The sequence below is a fragment of the Mugil cephalus genome, chromosome 21 (assembly GCF_022458985.1).
Source record: "Mugil cephalus isolate CIBA_MC_2020 chromosome 21, CIBA_Mcephalus_1.1, whole genome shotgun sequence".
NCBI lineage: Eukaryota > Metazoa > Chordata > Actinopteri > Mugiliformes > Mugilidae > Mugil > Mugil cephalus.
In genome coordinates, this window is record NC_061790.1 from 3,205,467 (window position 1) to 3,218,711 (window position 13,245).

The window sequence follows — 13,245 nt, forward strand, 5'->3', positions numbered from 1 at the left end:
GCAACAGACAGAAACGTGGAGAAAATTTTTTTTTCCCTGAGCGCTGGTCTCACAGTTTGGGCTTACTGTGACACAAGGAAAACACAAGGGTATGGCACCAAGACTCTAGAGGTTTTTGGTGGTATCTGAACATGTTGTACTCCCCGTAGAAGGACTGGGAACGAGACTGTTCAAATCTCAATCGAGAACTTAATTGGCATGATGTTAAGTCCAACATCTCAGAAGTTTCACGTAACTCAGATCATCAGCTTCATGTCAATTTTATTCACAGGACATATCCAACACCTGTTAAACTGCATCATATGAAAATCATTAATAAGAATCTTTGTACTCTATGTCAACTGAATGCTCAGGGGACATTTCTCCATTTGATATGGACTTGTGGACCTCCCCGTTGTCCAGTTGTGGAACAATGTTGCATCTAAACTTTTAGGTTTCCATCTATGATGTGGTACCACCAGTAGCCAGTAGCTGAATGTCTAAATGTCTAAAAGCCAGACGTGTGCAGTGTTTGTTGGTCTAACAGAGACGAAGATGACTGCGACTCGTTGGAAGCCACCTCATGATTTGTCTGCTTGACCGTGGATACTTTCCTTTTTGGATGACTTTTTTATGGAACTCTCCACAGCCTGCATTAATGGTGCTTCGAGAAAAAACTTTGGACACTTGGCACAATATTACTGTATCTTTGAAACAGATGCTGTAATCTCAATTTTAGCCTTCCGGCTTTGGTGTATGCAGATTTTTGGTCGCTTCTGTTATGTTTATGTCCTTCTAAATGTTTGTCTTGTCTTTCGTGTTTGTATTGGGTTCTTTTATATCAGTGCTTTGTGTGTATATGTGTTCTCTTTTCTCCCCCCTTTTCCTCTATCTATATATGCTAGGACATGTTACTTTGTCTTGGTTAAGCTATGTGTAACTGAAAAAAGGTAATATGGTGGCATTGTACATGTATGACACTATTGTACTAAATAAAAACATTTGGTTGAAAAAACAAAAACAAAACAACGATTCTGTAAGTCTCACTGCTTTGATGAGCACATTGTGAGAGACATAAGAAGCTTGTCTACAACTGTGGAAAAAATCATGTGTGTAGAGTGTAAATTGTGGCCAGGACGAGAAAGAAATAGAAAAGTTTCAGATAATTTCAGGCAACTTCCCCCACTCTAGCTGATGATGTCACCCACTGTAGCATGAATATTCTGCGCAATACACACCCATTGTAATCTCAAACTTACTCCAAACACAATAATGGTCATTGAACAGTGGACACCAATACATAAGACTTGTGTCTACAGTTTAAATTTTAAATGAAGTCTCTAGGTGACAGTATGCCTGAGCAGTAGATGTTTTTGAAAAACTTTTTCACTCTTTTTTCATAGCTGTAGGGGCCAGTGCCTTGGTGTGTTGCCCAGTGGCCCTAATAAAATCTTGTTGAGAATTGATAATGACATCGGTATCAATAAAATCTTATCGATGCCCATCCCTAGTCAGATTACATGTTAAATCACAATTTGTTTTGTATGAAGTTGTGTAGCTGGCAAACAGGCAAGGTCACCCCTGTTACCCCAGCCCCTATAAGGAGGACCCTACACTGTAACTTGATGTGCACCTCCCCAGAAATGTAACTACATGTCGTGGACCATAGCAGCTGTGATTGCTTAAATATATACAGAAAGTTCTCCATAGGCTCATACATGCAGTCTACTCAGATGTCTTCTCTAATTTTTCATCTGTGTTAGACTCACCAACTTTTTGATGAGCTCTCGGTTAACCACGTTTTCTGCTTAAACCACTCCTGGTTGAATGCCCTAGTTTTGTCTTTTCCCTCCCTTCCCTCAAATTATTAAATCCTCCAGTCGACATGGCCCCAAACCTTTTATCTCCAACTTCTGCTCAAGTGATAAGGTCTTAAACCACACACTATTCGGGTAGTCAACTTGATTCATCATACAATGAATGAAAGAAACGTGAATTAGCTATTTTTATGTTTCTTTACTACATTAGCCGAGCTAGCTGACCTGTGATTTCCCTGCCCCTTGCTTCAAATCAGCCAATGAGTTCAGTTCTCTGTGGCCCTGAACTTCAAACCAAACTACTCAAAGAAAGAAGTGTTCTGTACACGTGCATTCACGCACAGCATTTCACCAGTCCACAACACTGCAGGCCAGGTCCATCTCAGCTGTGCCCCACTGAGTGGAAACGGAGACGTAGCATCAGGCACAACGACCAATTCACACATTCTACACTCCAAAAGTATCTACACAGGAAATTGCATTCATCAAATGTGGATTTTTTTTTAATTTATTTATTTATTTTTTTGGTTGTTTATTTTTAACACAGGAAAACTTAGTTGATAGCTAAGCAGATAATCCTCATCTCCATTAGGGGCCAGTGGAGCATGGGCCCACCAGATGGCACTGCTGTGCAAAGATGCCACTGGTGATAGCTGATCTCTTTCAGTTTTAAGAGACTGTTGCACACACACACACACGCACACGCACACACACACACACACACACACACACACACACACACACAGACACACACAGAAATGGACTTACTTCCTCTTTTGCAGAGTTCTAGGAACTATGCAGAAGCACACCAAAAGTTCCTCGTGAGTGGCATATCTGCAACGTAGTGTGCAGATCATTCAGTGCATGAATCATCTTAGCACTTACTGAACTTAGTATGGACTTAGTATAATCACTTAACTTGGAAACAGCTTTGGATATAAGATAAAATATGCCTTTACTCATCCCACGATGGAAAAATTAATTATAATAAGTTGAAATATTCCTTAAAATTTACAACAATTTTTAACATACATGCAATGCAACAGCTCATTGCTCAGATTACAGTACCGATCTCTGCCACTGTGTTGCAAAATTCTGTTACTGTGACCACAGCTTCTTCTAAATTAAGTTGGAACTAAAGTCATCACGTGATCAGTTTTCTGAGTGCTCTGCAACGTGTAGGCAGCGACTTTAAGTGTTTGCACTGAGAATCTATTTAAAATACGATGACATCTGAATTGGTTTCGACCACAATCCTCCATTCAGCTTACCAGGTTAATAAGAGGTAAAGATGCATGTGCAGAAGGTAATTTGCGATGGATCTGCACTTGTCTCTGTGTGTTTTATGTGTATGCATGTGCATAACTTTGCAGTATAAGTAAGAGACAAATGTATTTAATGACAGTTTGATCAGGCCTTTCATGATGTATTAAAATAGCCCTGAGCACAGTGTGAGAAAATCTGCATTTCTGCAATGTGACAATGAGCAGCAACAGAGGATAACGATGAAGACTTAAAATAAACACACACCAAAAAACAGGAAAGCATTTAAAGTTGAGATCATGACTGTTAAACAGGAACGGCCTATATGCAGAAGTACCTCTGTTGAAAGGATGTTAGTTGTGGTTTTTGTTCGATGCAGCATCCACTATAAATACTGTCTGAGAGTTTTAGTTCTGAGCTCAACTTCCTTTAAGAATTAGAAAAAAAAATCCCCTTTTTCATCTTGGCACAGCTGTGTCCTGAAGTGTTTAAAGTTGCACTGTTCACTCTGAAATGTCTCTGACTGTTTACTAAAATGCAAAACCTGTGTAAGTGTCTGGCTTACTGTGACCTCTGATCTCTCAAATGGAGTATACTTCTTAGCGAGAGATGGGTGATGACATCATCGTTTTTGATACATTCTTAAAGTTGATGTGTGAACATTCAAAGCAGTTTGCAGCAAACAAAAGGCAGAGGTGTGAAAAACACAGACGGCTGTACTGCTTGAGGACACAATGCGTGACAAACCACAAGCAGACTTCATCTTTAAGTAGAAACCTCTTTAGAGACTGTCACTCATCAACATGAGGACGAGAGCAGAGGACGAGGCAGACAGAGCAGCACAATGCTTAAATTCAGATGGATTCAAATGTCTTTATTCCTGATCCTGATGCTTCAGTTTCAAGGTAAGGATACACAGAGCACACATTCGGTTCCATCACTGCATTAATATCACTAATGTCACTTTACTCAGTGTTCTTCCTGTAACTCAGACGGACAAGTTAAGGTTGGAACTTAGTGATTTTAATTGACTCTTAAAACCAAAGATGAGACACAAACTTTTTTTGAATACGGGAATATTTCAAATGATTTAAAAGGACATAAAAGCAACGTGAACAGAGAGTGAAAAGCCCTCACACCAGATAGGAACTCAAACTATGATTGACAGCACTCTGCTCTAATGGTGTGAGTCCCTGAAAGACTGACAGTACTGTCGTCCAATGGCACCTGAGGGGGCTCCAGGGAGAGGCAGTCAACTCATATTAATGAGAAGTCAGAGTTTTTTGAGTTACCTCTAACTTATGTTTGTAATTACACAAAATATTTGAAGTTTAATTATAAGTCCTTGTTGTCTAGTGTTGAATTGGCAACTCAGAGTATAATGTAGGCCTGTGATGGACTGGTGACCTGTCCAGGGTGTACCCTGCCTCTCTTTTGATGACAGCTGGGATAGGCTCCAGCGACCATAGTGAGGATAAGCAGTAGTAGATGAGATGAGATGAGATGAGATGAGATGAGATGAGATGAGATGAGATGAGATGAGATGGGATGAGATGAGATGAGATGAGATGACAGTATAATGTTTTGATTGTTGCACATTGATGTTGTTCAGCAACACCAACATCAGGACCAGTGCCATTAGGGGCAACAACATCAGGACAGACAAACACAATAACGTCTCCATCCAACAACAATTCAACAAATCAACAAGGTAGTGACTGAATCTCTCTCTTCTTATATCTGAATGTCAGACTGACTCTTGACTGTTGGTGGATATTTTCTGTGATTCAGTCTCGGTTTTCATCCTTGTTGTTTTTCTCAAGATCCAGCTCATGGTCACAGAACTGGAGTCTCAGTGTGGTGGTACATTTCCGTTCCTGTGGGTTTAGTAGCAGTCTTACTAACTTTGATTGTTTCATGTAGGAAACACAAAGGTGAGGGTATTCACAGATTCAAGTTTGATTTAGTCAAATCAGTTTTTTCTTTGTTCTACCTAAACTAAACTCTTGCCTTTGCAGGATGCCAAAGACAAATGGAAGAGAACACTGTGAGTTTTAAACACTGAATAATGAATACATATGCACTTAAATACACAGACTTTATTAAACTGATGTCATCGTCACTGAGCAGTTCTACACAATAAGTAGACAGAAAATAAGAAGCAGTAAAACTGAGTATACACCAATCAGCCACTTCATTATGACCACTGAGATGATTATTGACAATTCCTTGTTCTGCTGGGAAACTTTTGGACATGGCATTCATTCCTGTGGATGTTACTTAGGCATGTAGCACCCACCTAGACCAGACCAGACACCCCCACCCCATAGCAATGACACTCCTTGATGGCAGCAGCCCTCCCCAGCAGGATGCAGCCTGACACAGACACTGTCGAAGTCAAGCTACAAGCTGATTATTAATTCAAAACTTGTTTGCTGCGTGTTATTCTTAAACACAAAGATAGTTTCTGGCAAGGTTATTCTGATGATTACTGATGATTTACTAAACAAAAGTTCCTTAGAGGTAAGAGGAGACACTGTCTAGGTGTTTGATGCCTAAAAGCCTTTTCATAGTGAACGAAAAATTTGTGGGCCGATTACCCCGGCACTTTATCAACTTGGCTCGGCTCGGCCTCCATGTGAACAGGAATGCTGCATTGACCCGCTAATTTACACAGTGATGTTGATGTACCTGCCTGTTAGATTTTAGACGGCCTGTTAGGCTCTGTCTTTGTAGAAGCTCCAGGGCTGCGAACAGCTCAAAAGCAGAGCAAAGTTTTGGTATGCCCTTGAAAGGTCGGTCTCTTATGAGAGTGGAGATTTTTGTCCATTTTTTCAATCAAATGTGTAGTTACATGATCGTTTGCTGTGTTTTTTGAGCTCCTCGCAGCTTTCAGCTCAAAAACAGAGCAGGTACATCAACGTCATGGTATAAATTAGTGGGTCAACACAGGATGCCCGGTCACATTGAAGCCCAGCGGAGTCATTTGACCAGCGTCAAATGTTTTTCTGGTTATGGAAAGGACCATTTTTTCTATTTTTTTGTGTGATAAATTGTTACAGGAATGTAGCCTAGTTGTGGATTAAGAATTATAGTCATCTTCATGAGCATTTATGTGTGTGGACATGTGTACAGTCAATCGCATGACAAACTCTGTAAACATTATAAGAGATAAATGTTTCTCCATTGTACCTCTTTGAAAGGTACAGTGGTCTCCTATTGTAATTACAATATACTGTAATTGTAGGAGCCAGATTGTTAATTCTTCATTTCTTGTGGGTGTTATGCATGTTTGTGCCAGTAGGTGACAGTATGTTTAGGCCCATGGTTTTCTGTCTATACAGTGAGGTGGGTTAATCAGCGCAGGTGCACACAAGGACATGTAGCCTATTGTTCTGCTAAGTTTATGCTGGTTTATTTGAGACACAATAACTTGTTTGCATAAAGAAATTAGGAAATGTTTGGACAATTTGGCTATTTTACCTTGCCTCTAAATTCACTAGATCCCAAACTGACCAAGTATCTGTGGGATGATCCGCAGAGGCCCCTCTCCTCAATGTTACCAGACACCACAGGACACCATCAGAAGGCCCATGCCCATTCCCTGATGAGTCACAACTCTTTTACAGGCACAAGGCAGACCTACACAGTATTAAGAAGGTGGTCATAATGTTAGGCCTGATTGGTGTATATCCATACATACTGAGAAGTAATTATGTTGTGTTTACTGTGTACGCCCAAGGATCATATTCACTACGCCTCCATCAGATACACCAAAAAGGCCGAGGGTAAAGCTACAGTCATGGTAAGTTTTCTAATGGATCATAGTGGAGATGTTAAGGATTCAATCAGGACTTTATGTTGTGTTAAGATTGAGAGCATGAAATGTGTCCTAATGTTCTACACTAGAGTTGTGATGATGATGATGATGGTGATGATGACCATGAAGATGGCACTGTGACCTACAGCACTGTGAAAGTGTCCTCCTCCTCCTCCTCCTCCTCCTCTTCTTCTCCTGGATTTTCCACTGACCCCAAAGACCTCTATTCTACCGTCAACAAACCAAAAATATAAAATATTACTTAACATTTAAACGACGATTGGTAGCGTCCAGAACATAGATTTAAAAGGAAGGAATATTTTCTTGTCTCGATCTTCTTCTCTTCTTGTCTTATCTGGTCTTTTCTCTTCTGGTCTTATCCCTTCTTGTCTTGTCTCGTCTCATGTTCTTCTCTTCTTGTCTTATCTGGTCTTATCTCTCCTGGTCTTGCCTTATCTCTTCTGGTCTGGTCTTATCTCCTTTGGTCTAGTCTGGTCTTGTCTTGTCTCCTCTGGTCTTATCCCTTCTGGTCTTGCTTTGTCTCCTTTCAACTTCTCAGAAGTTATACTTGTGGCCTTCGATTTCCTCAGCCCAGTCGCAGGCTCTCATTTCTCTTCATTTGACCAATGAACAACTGTGCTCCAACCACAGATAGATGTTTGTTTGGATCACACTTTGAGATTATCTCTTTTGGCCTAGTCTGGGCTCCTGTTGTCTCTTCTGGTCTTATCCCTTCTTGTCTTGTCTTGACTTGTGTCTTCTTCTTGTTTAATGGCTGGTTGGCGAACAACTATTAGCTACATTACCGCCACCTTCTGGACTGGAGTGTGGAGCATGGCATCTTAAAAATCTGTGTTAATTCAATTCTGTTGATAATCCTCATTCTTTGCAAAAAACTAAATATAACCCTGTAATCTACATCTCCTGAACTTTTCCTTAATAAGTTGGTCTTATTTAAAGTGACCTAAACCTGTAGCATGTTTCTTATGCTCCTTTGTGATGTATAGTGTACTGTTTACTCTTCTTTTTTCGGCTCCTATGACTTCTTCAACTTTCCTTTGAATATATATATATATATATGCATGTCCACCCTTACTCCCTCAATCTCATTATTCCTGCCATTTCTTCTTTATTTTTGTTTTGATTACACATTTTAATCTCATCTTGTCTTGTCTCTTCTGGTCCTTGTCCCTGCCCTTCTTGCCTTGTCTTGTCACATTTTGGCTTATCTCTTCTTGTCTTTTCCTATTTATCTTTATATTTTTGTAACGTGATCATCAGACTACCTTAATACCTTATCAGCATCAGTTCTATGAGACATGAATATATTGAGAGAGTAGAGACTCCCTCTAGAGGTGAGAGTGTCAGACAGACTGTGTACTGTCCTCTTTTGATGAAAAAAAATTGTCATTTTATTGTTGTTTTTTTAATCAATGTTACTTTCCGATCATTAAATCTGATTAGCAATAGTCATCTGCGTTGCTCTCAGTTCCTTTTCTCTCTGGCCTTTTAACTTCTCAGCAGTTATACTTGTGGCCTTCGTCAGGCATTCCTCAGCCCAATCACAGAATCTCAGATCTCTTGATTTGCTCATACTTTGAGATAGCTAGTTGCAGTTTCAGCTCTCTCAGGAAGTCATTAAGAGGTTTGAGGCTGTTTTTAGTAACCAAGATGGCTTCTGAAGGCAGATGTTAAGGGGGTAAACAGACCTATATCCTTTATGTTTATGTGCCCTCATGTTTATTAACTCAAGTTATCATAAAACCTTGTTTTTTTTCTTTTTCATTGAAGTGTTTGACTCTATTTTTGAAAATAATAAGTGATTAAACAACTGAATGCTTACATGACCACTAACAAAGTGGCAGAACATTGTGCAGGTCAATTATTTTGTAGTGACGTCAACTAAAATGGGTTTGAAGCTTTTGCGATTCTTTCAAGGCAGATCAAGCTCTGTTTAACTTTTCCAGGTTAATGTTGAGACATCTCAACTCAAATATTGATTTGTCTTCTGATTAAACTTTGGATATTTTTTGGGTACAGTTTAAAAATAAAGAACCAAAAAGAACCTAACCACTTGTTGCTGCTCTGACATTTACAAAAGTGGAGCAACCAACAGAAACTAACTCACTGACCGCTGATAGACCAGCGAAGCCTCGCACATGACATCATATGTCAAAGCCAGCTGGACTGTCTAATTTACCATGGTGCATTAAATACAGTAGTATGAATGTGTAGTCTCAAACCCATGTCTTCTTTTTAATGGTTTTAATGGCAACAATACTGTAAAACCAATGAAGTATGGCACAAATGCATTTCAAGCCATCTAATTCGCAATAGATGCAAACACAGCTGAAAAAATACCACACCCTGACAAAGTTTCTATGAGGAAGTGACCTAACTCACCTCATGAGTCACATGTTATATTTATCTATAAGTAGAAACCTCTTTAGAGACTGTGTCATTCGTCAACGTGAGGACAAGAGAAGAGGACGAGAGAGACAGAGAAGAACAATGGTTGGATTCAGATGGATTCAAATATCTTTATTCCTGATGATGATGCTTCAGTTTCCAGGTAAGGATACATAGAGAACACTTTCAATTCCATCACTGCATTAATATCACTAATGTTAAGACACGAGCCTGTCTAAATTTCACAATACACCAATATCTACTTCTTACTGCTGGAACATTCTGTGCCTACATGAAAGGAAGTTGGATTATGCAAAAATCATCTGACAGTCCAATGAGAGCCGACAAGTAACAACACGGCAATAAACCTGTGTCCCACTAGTTGTTGGTGTATCGTGACCTTTGATGCTCACACTAACTCTGAACATAACAGTCATTTTCATGTTACACTTGATTTTTAACATTTTTGTCTTTTTGTCTCAACAGCAGCAACTGGACAATATTCATCCACCACAGTCAGAGTTGGACAAGACGTCACTTTGTCTTGTGGAAATGTGACAGATGGACAGAACAACTGTGACAGTATTATCTTGTTGTTCAGTCATTCGCCAGACACATCAGTTGTAGAGCTGGTTAGGCTTGGGCAGATCAAATCAGACAAACTGAGAGTTACAACAAACTGTTCACTGGTTATAAAGAAGGTCACAGATGATGATGCTGGTCTTTACACCTGCAGACAGTTCACATCTGGACAACAACAAGGAGCAGACTTTCAGGTTCATCTGTCTGTTATCACCAGTGAGTATTTCCATCATAATGTTTCCAGGTGAAACTGTCTCATTAGAACAACATAGTGAAACATGACAATAATTATGATCGCAGTGATGAAGTTCATTTTCCTCTTGTTGTTTTTCTCTCTCAATATCTCCATCTTCTCCAGTGACTGAACATGAGGACAATGATACAGTCGTCTTGTCCTGTTCTGTGTTCGAACATGATCACTGCAGACATGAAGTAGAGTGGGTGTATGAGGGTAAAGAGGAAATATCAGACACAAAGATATCATTACATTCCTGCTCTGCGAATGTGACTTTTACAACACCTCACCTTAATCAAATGTTTCATGAGTTATTTAAGTGTAAAGTGACCAGTGGATACTGTGATAAAGTTCAGCTGTTTACATTCAGCCCTCAGTTTTTCAATGAGGAAACAGGTGAGAAAATGATTTTCTGTTTAAAATCACCTCAGACTAATAAAAGTTTAAATATCAAACCAGATTATGTCATCTATAATGTAACGGTAACATGGAGTAATGTGTGTTTCCACATCCTGTTATTCTGTATGCTGTGTTTCTTCAGATGATGATACAACAACAGCCACAAGAATTAAATGCACAAGAGTGATAACGGAATGGACAGACGAAACAACATCTACGTCCAACAATGAGCCACCAAGTCAAGGTAATGCATCTACAGTCCTTTAAGTGAAGGGAAAGTGTATTTCTTACATTTTTATATTCAGAACAAAAGGCACTTGTGTTTTTCTTGTTTCCAGATTCTTCTCATTTGTTGAGATCCATCATTGCGTCTGTGGGTTTAGCAGCACTCTTAATATCTGTTGTTACAGTCCATATGTGGATTAAAACTGAAGGTGAGAACATTCATAGATGAAAGTTTTAGTCAGAAAAAGCTTTTGATGAACCTGGAGTTTGGCTGTTGAAGCTAAAGTGGACTCTCTCGTTTGTCTTTTCAGGGAACAAGACACAGATTGAAGAAAACACGGAGATGATGCAATGTTGAGATGAACCTGTGCAACGATACTATGACCTGAGGGTTAACACAGAACATGTGTTGTTTTCCACAGGAGCAGAAGGATGTAGATGAAGATAAAGTTACAATGATTTATGGAACCATTGGAGAGCCTTCTGTTTCTGTCATACTCCACTCAACATCAACTCACCACAGAGATGAGTTCCATTAAACATCATCTCATCACATTTTATATCAGTTGAAAACTTTTAAACGTCTTTGTTTTCATCACAGCTGAAACTTTTCCCTTTCATCAGCAGCTCATATAAAAAATGCTGGATCTTGCTAAAATATAACTCATTATTATGTGTCGTATTTTTTTCATTCAGAATTTTAAAATGACTTTGAGGTGTCTGGGAGGTAGTTCAGTTGAGGTAGTTCAGTTGAGGTTACTCAACTGAACTGCTACGCAGATCATAGTTTGTTCTGTCTTTCATCGTCATTTCCTGTTTTTTTAGTGCCCTACTTTCAGCCCCTTCTAAGTGTCACATCTTTGGTATATTATGTCTTGTATCTCAATGCACCCTTCACCCTGAACCTTCACTGGTTTTCTTGTAATTTTGTTTTGTACTTGACAGTTTTTTTGGGTGTCTCCTCCAACACTGACTAGTGTACCAACTCTGTTTCATGTAGTAAAGACTACCTTTTATATCTTATCTCTTGTGTTGTGTTGTTGAGTCTTTCCTCTGTTGGTTGCCACGATACAGTCTTGTCAACACCATGTACTAAGCCAACCTAGTCGATGTGATTGACTCAAGGGTGTTTTGGCAGCTAAATCTCAAGAAAATAGACAAGCACACATACGCCTGTTCCAAGATAAGGCTAGAATGGGCTAAAGCCATAGTGATAGCTAGCTAGTTAACTTCAAGCTAGCAAGACGCTCATATATACAAAGCTGTTTGTCAAAGGAATGGTAACTGTTGGCGAGTATTAGTAATATTCAGGCCTACGTAATGTTAGTTACCTTTGACCTTTTGCGAAAGGTCAAGTCTTTCACCATAGTTACAGGATTCTAGAAGACTTTTCTGCCATAGCCTAGCTAGCATAGCATAGCTTTCATCCTTCTCCTTCTAAAAGCCTCTATTGTTTTGGCAGATCACACCTCCAAGACTGTGGGCCGCCTTCATGCTTACTACCCCAACCACCAGTGCACCGCTCAGTCAGCAACTAAAAAAAGCACTGTGTTGTTACCCTATACTCTCTCTGTGAGGGTTGTTTCCCCTGACCTACCTAGACTTGTGTGGTTTCAGTTATTTTTATTATTATTATTTATATCTGATAGAAACTCAGTCTGACAAATGTTGCACCTTGGTATAAAAACAACAGCATTAAAAAAATAAATAAAAAGAATCACACGATCACGAAACCACAGATAAATCCTGACTGACAAAGATAATAGGGGAAGGTTCTCACAGGCCTGACATTTTTAGCAGGTCCACTCAAACCCCTTTGGTTGTGACGGCTGTTTTTCCAGCACAAATGAAATTCTGTAGAGCATCTCATATTCGGACTTCCCACCTCAAATTTGTTTTTGTTTTCTGACATCAAGAGTTTGTGTCAGGGTTGTCTTGAACTTTGCACAGAAAAAGAGAAACCATCAGACCAGGTGCTGCTGTTCAAGTGAAGCTGCAAAAATAAACCTAACACCTTGACAACCACAGGCACAGCAGCAAGATGTCTGTGATGACATCATGTCATAAAGGCCAGATGGTCTGTGCTCTTTACCTCAGTGCATAGAATGATATAAAAGCATTAATAAAATCCTATCTTTTTTTTAAGGTAGATGGTAGGTCTTACATGGTTTTAAAATGAACTGATGAGGATTGATGTGAGTTAATCACAGATGTTTTCTATGAAGTTAATCTACAATGGAATGGTGCAAACACAAACATTCAGTCATATTGTCTTAAAATCATGAACCCCAAATATATATCTAACTTGTGAAATTGCATGTTGGCATATGTAACTTGAATGAAAAACCAAAATAAAAAAATAAAAAAAATCATCTAGCCATGACAAAGTCTCTATGAGGAAATGACAGCTCACTGACCTCATTAGTCACATGGCACCTTTATCTTTAGGAACAAACCTCTTTAGAGTGCGTGTCTCATTTTGCGTGTCTCATTTGTCAACGTGAGGACGAGAGAAG